Source organism: Piliocolobus tephrosceles, chromosome 13 (genome assembly GCF_002776525.5).
Source record: "Piliocolobus tephrosceles isolate RC106 chromosome 13, ASM277652v3, whole genome shotgun sequence".
In the NCBI taxonomy this organism is placed as follows: Eukaryota; Metazoa; Chordata; class Mammalia; order Primates; family Cercopithecidae; genus Piliocolobus; species Piliocolobus tephrosceles.
In genome coordinates this window covers 103,418,907-103,425,715 of record NC_045446.1, presented here as the reverse complement: position 1 = coordinate 103,425,715, position 6,809 = coordinate 103,418,907, and positions in this window count along the sequence as shown.

The following is a 6,809-nucleotide window of genomic DNA, read 5'->3' as shown; positions in this document are numbered from 1 at the left end:
CTGGGATTACAGGTGCCCACCACCATGCCTGGCTAGTTTTTATATCTTTAGTAGAGACAGGGTTTCACCATGTTGGCCAAACTGGTCTCAAACTCCTGACCTCAGGTGCTCCACCCATCTCGGCCTCCCTAAGTACTGGGATTACAGGCGTGAGCCATCGTGCCCGGCCTTTTTTTTTTTTTTTTTTTTTTTTTTAATGTGGCAGCTGAACTGACTCACTTAAATATTCCTCAGATTGTTTTCATTTTTAAAAGCAGTTGTCAGTTCTAACTGTCTCTAGCATGAATTCCCCTGTCCAGCTGGCTTAATTGCAGACATCAACATGCTTGACAACATTGTTTCATTTGAAAAGCCAGCCTAGAGACCGTGATTGTGGGGGCTGAAGAAGAGCTGCTTTGACTGGCATCTGCTGGAGGGTGGCCATGCTCCAGTGGTTGGCTTCTAATAAGGGACTGTTCTTGGCCCTCTTTTGCTAAGTGATGCTCTTCCAGTCCCTCTCGCCTGATTGGGAAGAAAGCAGTCATCTGCTGGCCTCTAATGAATTTGTGTTCAGAGACGATGATAGCCGGATGTAGTGGAAGGATCATTGAAATGGAGCCAGGAGACCATGCTTTGTTGCAGCCCTATCACTAACTAGCTGGGATCCATGGCCAAGTCACAGAGCCTCTTCGGACCTTGTGTCCTCATCTGTTAGAAGAGTGGGAAGGATGACGGTGATTCCTCAAGTCCCTTCCTGCCTTATGATCCAACCTTGTTTCATGCCCTGTGAGTTTATGGATTCTGGCCAGCTACTTCTCAACACCTCTCTCTTTCCTCATCACAAGCTGGAATTTCTTTGCATGCCAGTTTTCCTCCAGACAGGAATTCAGTATTTATTGTGCAAAAGATAAGAGATGAATGTTGTAATACTGCGAATACCTGGCAGCCTACATGTAACACTTTACGTTCTGTACCTAAGAAAAGTTCAAAGGAAACACTAGAGAGGCAATCTCCGGGGAGTGTCCAGGCTTAGATTTCATACCTAGGCTAAATTTGGGTCTGTGTCAGTGCCCATGCTTAAATTGCCATCTCTACAGCCCAGTGTTCCTAAATAAGGCTATGATCTCCTACATTAATTATTATTGAAATGGTTCACACTGGTTTATCCTTGGTCATTTGCCAAATAGCTAACAGCACCTATCATGTGCAAAACTCTATGGCAGATAGTGTAGGCAACAATAAGGACAGAACACTCTTCCCTGGGGACATAATTTTATAGAATGTGTATTTTATGCGCTGATTGTACAAGGGGATAATCTCATGTTTTGAGCCTCTTAAGATCTTAGCACATTGCCTTCAAAATAATACCAATAACACATTTTTAAATTAATGCAGAACTATGTGCTAGACCCCGTACTAAGCAGCGTAGGTGTTTTCTCATTTGGTCTGCACAATAACCGTATTCTATGATGTGGAAACTGAGGCCCAGAGACTTCAAGGTAACTTGTCAAAGTCATGTAAATGTTAATGATAGAATAGACTCAAACCAGGTCTGCCTGTCTTTCAAACTCATGTTTATCTCGTGAATGGTCTGCTTTGTGTAAAGTTGACAATCCATAAATATTGGTTGAGTAATTGAGTAAGTGAACAGTGAGTGCTTGAAAGAATGAATAAATAGAATTTTGGCTCGAGGGAGCGGTATGCTGCGCCCTTTACCCTGCTGAATGGGGCCCAGGCCTTATAGCTGGGTATGGTCCTCGGGTCCTTTTTGTCCTTGTCTGATCTTGCCTTGTAAAGAATCCAACCTCACCCATCGCACACCTTCACCCATGTCTACCTTTTAATTTGAGTGGCGCCTCTGCTTTGAGTCAACCAGGTAATTTCTTTTCATTTTGCCTCCCCCGACCACCCACCTCCACCCCAGGCCTCCTTCCACCTCAGCTATCACACAGTCCGTTTCCTGGCCTGAGATCCTGAGATATTCTGGGAGATACTCAGAATAATTTGCTTATCTTCTTTCCAGATTTCCAGAATGGAGACCACACAGAGAAGCAGGGAGACATCTGATTTGTTGCTGCTCTCAGCCTCCTCTCAGCACCCTTGTCTACCACGCAGGGGTTCTGCCAAGCTGAGCTGAACCAGCTGCCCACTTGGGAAAGACCCAGGAGCTGGGAGGCACTGGCCAGTGGTAGTAGCCCTTCCAGTGGGACCTCCAAATTCATAACCACAAGAGTGGAGAAGCCCTGCTTGATGCCCTCTGGTGTCAGCTCCTGAAGGTTCTGAGGGGAGGGATGCCTCGGAGTACTGACCAGGAAGTCTCTAAACTCACTCCAGACCATACAGGGAAAGGGAGGTGCCACGGGTTTGCTTTTTCTGCTCTTCCTGACTGGTGCTACCTTTGTATTTACATCAGGAATCCAGTTGGATTATGATGTCTTTGGCCTCCCTGCAAATCTCAACCCTGCCTCAAGAAAGGGTGAAAGCGTCATTCCTACTGAAGTGAAGATGTCAAGGCCATCTAGAGATGGGATGAAGGGAGGGAGGAGAAGAGGGAGTGGAGTGTGCAGGCCAGTCTGAGGCAAAATGCTGTGGGGGTGGGGAGGAGCTGGCCTGCAGATTGCACGTTGACCCCAGCAAGGCTGACCCTCAATGCCAACTGAGGGAGAGAAGGGCAGGGGGGATCAGGTTTATTGAGAGCTTGCTACTGTGTGCCAGGGGTGTTACCAGGTAGTTGTGTTAACTACTCCCGTCCTACAGATGAGGAAGCTGAATCTCGAGAGGCTAAGTGACCATATGCTCACAGCAAGTGCTGGAACCTGAATCTGCAGCCAGGTGTGTGTGACCTCAAAGCCCACGCCGCTCCCGCAGGAGTGGTGTTTCCCACCTGGCCCTTTTCATGCCAGTGCGGCGTGGACCCCTCTCTTCCCTCCTGCTTCCTGGCTGCCTCGCTACAGTTGGCTCAGATTGCTGCTGCTAGCGCTGGACAGTGGAGCCCATGCTTGTGTGCATGTTTGTGTGTGCGTGCATACGTGTGCACATGTGTGTGCCTATGTGTGCTCACACACAGCACACACACAGTGGGGAAGTGCAGAGAGGAGGAAGAAGGCTTATCATTCTCGGATCTGTGGCACAGACTGCGGAGATGCCCCCTTCCTCCTCACTACCGGCTCCTGTTTCTGCCCAAGCTCTTTTCTCTCCCCTGAGCTCAGACTCCTTGGACAGGGCTTCCCTAGGCTGCCTCAGGGCTTTGAGGGTGGGGCATGCTACTGTGTTACTGGCTTTAGTCTCTCCCTGCTGGGGGCAATTGCAGAAGACTCACATGTGGTGCAGTATCAAACCAACTTTATTTTCCTCAATTCCCTCTTCTTTATGAAAAGCTTTAGGGGAAAAAAAGGTTCTTCCAGAAAATTACACCCTGATCTTCCTTTCTGCTACTCCTAGGAAGTCATTTAAGATGGAAATTAGAGCCCATTATTGCACATTTAATTACCCACTGAATGAATGGCATATTTAATAGAAATGGCAAAATCCTCCAACATGTGTAAGATTTCTAGTTCATGCATCTCCAGACGTGTTGCAAAATAATTCATTAACTAGAGACATGTGGTTGCTGGGGCTGCCTCAGGGGAAAAGCGGAGCCAGAAATTGGGGCCAAGGATGTGTGAGGTGATTAGCCCCCTGGGACTGAGGTAATACAGACTTTGCTCCTAATGCGCTCTGAGGTGGAGGTTGCCCCTCATGAGGGGCAGGGCGTGGAGGCTGGTACTGGGAGCACAGGGTCTTGAGTAGGCTGGTCCTCGGCTGAGTGGGGAGAAGAGGGAGAGGCTGGTGCATCTCCAGCCCTTCTTCCTACCACAGGTTCCTGTATCACTTGTGAGCACCAGGACGGATGAAGAAGAACTTCAGAAATGGCAGGGACAAGGGGACAATTTCTGAGGCAGTTACCATGGAGGAGATAAGGTCTGTCACCCCCTCTCTGACCGGTGCTCTAGCTGTGTCCTTTCGGCTCTGACTCCAGACTGTTGTTACATTTTGGGAATGTTTGTTCATTTACTCAGCCAACCAACATTTATGGAACATCTGCTATTTATGGAAAATCTACTTGTTAATTGAACCGTGCAACCAATCAACCTTCTTACTTAATACCTGTTATTCATTCTTTTTCTCATTCACTCACTTGTTTTATGCAATGAACTAACCGGACAGCATGTATTGAATACCTACTGATTCACGTATTCGTGCAAACCAGCAGCATTTACAAAGTACCTACATTTGACCACTCATCCACTTATCCCTTCATTCGCTCACCCACCCACCCAGATATTCACTGAATTCTAAATGACTATGCATTGAGGCTATCAACAAATATACACTGACCACAAATCAATATCAAGAATTGTGTATACACTAGGGAAACAAAGGCTAAGACACAGGTCTTGCCTTTTTAGGAACTTAAAGTGATATTATTAATAGCTAACATTTATTCAGCATTTAATATATATGGCAGCACTATGCTAAGGGCTTTACACATATAAACTCATTTCCTATGGTGAGTAAAATGAAGAAACAAGCATAGGCATTTCTCAATGTTGTACAGCTTGTGAGTGATATAGAGTCTCAGGGTTTGAACTCAGGCAGACAGGCTGCAGAGTGTGTACTCCTAACTAGGACACTGACTCCCTGGGTGGGAAAGGGGTGGGGGGATAGAGACACATTTACAGTCCTCTGGCAGGAGAAAGGGGGAGATAAATTGCTATGCTTGGAGGAAATAGAGGAGTTGGCATTTGAGCTGGATCTTAGAGAAGGCACAGGAGTCTGTGAGCCAGGGAAAGGAGGTGGAGGTGTCGTAAGCCAACACAATGTTGGGAATTGGCTGGGCAATGGAAGGACATAAAATACATGGTTTCTATCCTCAAGGAGCTTTCAATCTCATAGAGGTGGTAATACATGGATACAAATGACGTCACCACAGGGAGAGGTGGGGATTGATGGCAGGTGTAAGGTGGGCCTTGGTGAATCACACAAGTGGTACAAATGCAATCTCTAGACAGGGGCCGAGGGAGAGGAGGATCTTTCTCAGTTGGAGGTTATTAGAGATGCCCTCATAGACCTTGAATTGAGGCTGAGAAGGTTCTCCTAAGAGAAAAGGGGCTGGGGAGAGCACACCTGCAGGTGGAATGGCGGAAGACTCAATGGGCCAGGAAACACATGGTGCTGACCGACTACCATTGCAGCTACAGTTGTGTTAGCAGTGAGTGGAAGAAGAGTGTGGAAAGATGGTGCAGATTATAAAGGGGCTTGAACCTTCAGTTATGGAGATTAGATTTTATTTAGTAGGCAGTGGAGAGTCTCTGGGAGCTTTGGAGAAGGGGAAAGTGCTAATTATTCTGTTTGTCCCCTTGTGTTTATGTGCCGGGAGAATGAGCCCCACAAGTTGCATGCTGTGTTGCTGGCCAGCTCCTGGTTCAGCTCAGTCAATGGGGGCGTGGCAGCAGCTTGGAGTATGGGCAGAGACAGAGGCCAAAAGACCTCTTTCCTGCTGGTGATAGCTGAGTGTCACCAGAAATCTGTATTTTAGCAATCACTCCAGGTAATTCCAATATTCAGGCAGGTCTAGAATCATTGATCTATGCTGTTTACAAATTACCTTTTCATTCAATCTTGTAACCCTTAACAATATTCTTATCTCTATTTTATAGCTGAGAAAACTAAGGCTTAAAAGAGTTGTGACATGTCCAAAGTCATGAAATTTTAAGCAAAATAGCTAGGATTAAAATCAACATTTCTGACTCTATATTCAGCTTCTTGGGGGAAACTCTGGGTCAGGAAGTCTAGTTAGAAGGCCTTTGTAATAATTGAGGCATCATGCTATCCTCTCTGGCTTGCTTCCTCTAATCTTTGCATTGCCAAATATTGCCCATTTACTCTCTGATGCTGTATACATATATACACACATGTACACACACACACACACACACACACATACACACACGTAATTTTTTTGAGATAGGGTCTCACTCTGTCACCCAGGTTGGAGTGCAGTGGCATGATCATGACTCACTGCAGCCTCTACCTCCCAGTCTTATGCAATTCTCTCATCTCAGCCTCCCAAGTAGCTGGGACTACAGGTGTGCACCACCACACTTGGCTAATTTTTGTGTATTTTTTAGGGATGAGGTCCCATTACGTTGCCCAAGCTGTCTCAAACTCCTGGGCTCAAGTGATCCTCCCGCATTGGCCTCCCAAAGTACTGGAATTACAGGGAAGAGCCACCGAGCTGGGCCATCATGCCCATTTTAAGTTGCATATGCTCCACACAGCCCTCTGTGGGTTCCCCAGCTAATCATCATCTCGCAATCCTGAGGCTACCCAAGCTTTGCATGTGCATGTCTTCTCTTTCCAGTTGTCTCTAAGCCTTTTAAAATAGGCAGTATTAAGTGCATCGCTTCTGGGATCTTTGATCTCCTGGGCTCAAAAATCTCACTGATGCCTTCACTCAAACCTTACACATTGTCATCAGCTAGCATGGCTTCACTTCTGAAACTCTAGGACATCATCTCACCCATGGCTTTAGTCCATTCCCTACCCAGCTGGGAGTTCTCTGTAACAGATACAATCACCAGTCACAGACAACCCTCTCCCCGTATCGCACCTTAATGCTCTCCACCTGAACCACCTCTCCACTGACCCACCCTAACCCCCTCCTCATCTCACCCTAACCCTCTCCACCTGACCTACCCTCGCCTCATCTCACCCTAACCCTCTCCACCTGACCTACTCTCGCCTCATCTCACCCTAACCCTCTCCACCTGACCTACCCTCCTCATCTC